The sequence below is a fragment of the Drosophila gunungcola genome, assembly GCF_025200985.1.
Source record: "Drosophila gunungcola strain Sukarami chromosome 3L unlocalized genomic scaffold, Dgunungcola_SK_2 000002F, whole genome shotgun sequence".
In the NCBI taxonomy this organism is placed as follows: Eukaryota; Metazoa; Arthropoda; class Insecta; order Diptera; family Drosophilidae; genus Drosophila; species Drosophila gunungcola.
The window spans coordinates 4,519,698-4,521,578 of record NW_026453178.1 but is presented as its reverse complement, the minus strand read 5'-3'; positions in this window follow the sequence as shown (position 1 = coordinate 4,521,578).

The window sequence follows — 1,881 nt, the reverse complement described above, 5'->3', positions numbered from 1 at the left end:
CTGAAACAGAAACCGCATCACACGGGAAAGAAATGAAAGCTTATAAATACCATATAGAACCGTATATGTACCATACCATATAGATCCACAACCATGTACCACGTAAATATCGTATCGTAAATAGCAATAGCAGATAGTTATAGTTAATATGGATAGCTAAATTACCGAATAGCAAAGCCTCAGCCGAAGCAAACTTGTTGTATGATTAAGATTGAGCTAGACTTTTAACCAGAGATAATCCAACTTGTAGATATATCGATATATCACATATAAAGTGTATGATTGTGTATATTAACGGATAACAAAAGAACTCTTATGATTTCCAGGTCTCGCTTTTGAGTTGATCCTCTTTAAGCCCAACTAATATACATATATATATCAAGCCCCGAAAACCTTTAATGCATTCAGACCAGACCACAAAAACAACCAACTACAACAAAAACAAACTGTGCCACCTAGTACATAACAAGAAATGGTTATATATCTGTATCTGCTATTAAAACACATACAACTTAACACAGACTTGTACTATACCTAGATATATTATATATAGAGAAGGAAAACATTCAATGCTCACTTTTATATTTTTTATCATACATACATACTTATATCGAGAAAGCTAATGAAAAGGACACAGAAAGAAGCACCGTAAAAACCACTGAACGACAAAACCAAACCAACATAGGAAAATTCTCATACCCAAAGAACATATATTTATATATAGTGTACAAGTTCTATAAGCCTAGATATTCGTTCCATTGCTTTTTAGAGCCAATTTGCTTTGCTTGCGAGACAAAATCCCCTGGAAAACCCCGTACCTCGTTATTATTTCAACTTCTGACCCCCATTCAAAATGACAATTAGAAAAGATAACACCAGGCATAAACGCAAAAGATCGAGCTAAACTAGTGCTTAGTGTTTAATGATAAACAATTCCAATAAAAGTATTTCAGTTGTGTATATTGTAAAGAACAATTATAAATGAACAAATATAAAGTTAAACATTTAAAGAATAATTCAAAAATTTATTGAAACATTAATAACATAATTGTATTTATCAAAATTAATACAAACAAATTTAAGGCATTAGCATAGCAAAGATAATGGTATACATAAAATGAAATGAAAATGAACACAAAAAGCGCTGATTTAATATTATATTATTAATTATATTATTGCAAACAACAAAGTGAAAAACAAATGATATTGTCCTTGGTATTTACATATACATAAAGAAAACAGCAAAAAAAAAAAAACAAGAAAAATAAAAAGAAAACGTTTTTTTATATAACCGAGATGTTTTCGAGCGCTGCTCTGAGTGGGTTTCAATTGGTTGGGCGACACGACTGGAAAAAAAATTAACTTTTATTTAAAATTTGTAAAATTGTACGTTTTTTTAAATTAATTAATTTATATAAACACACTTAATTATAATTAAAATATATTTCAATATTTTTTCTAACTAGCTATTATTTAAATATCTTAATTACATTTTTTTCCCCATTTTTACCTTAAAATCAAATTTTTTATATGTAAAAAAAAATAATAATAATAAATAAATATATTATTAAACTAAATGTTCCTCAAAAATATTCCTAAATTTATTAATATGTTATTAAATTATTATTTTCAAGTAGAAATATATTTCGTAAAATGTTTTCACATTCATAGTAAAAAACACTTAAATATTTACCAATAGGCTGTAACAAAACTTTTGTGTTCAGAATACAATATTAACTTTTTATCTTTAATTTTATTAATTTAATAAAATCCCTGGCTGCACTATTAGATATTTTATGTCAATCGGTTTTTAAATTTTCCCGCTCTTGTCGCCACTCATGCGATGAATCGATAGGCGCGAGCGAGTTCGAATTTGCCGAG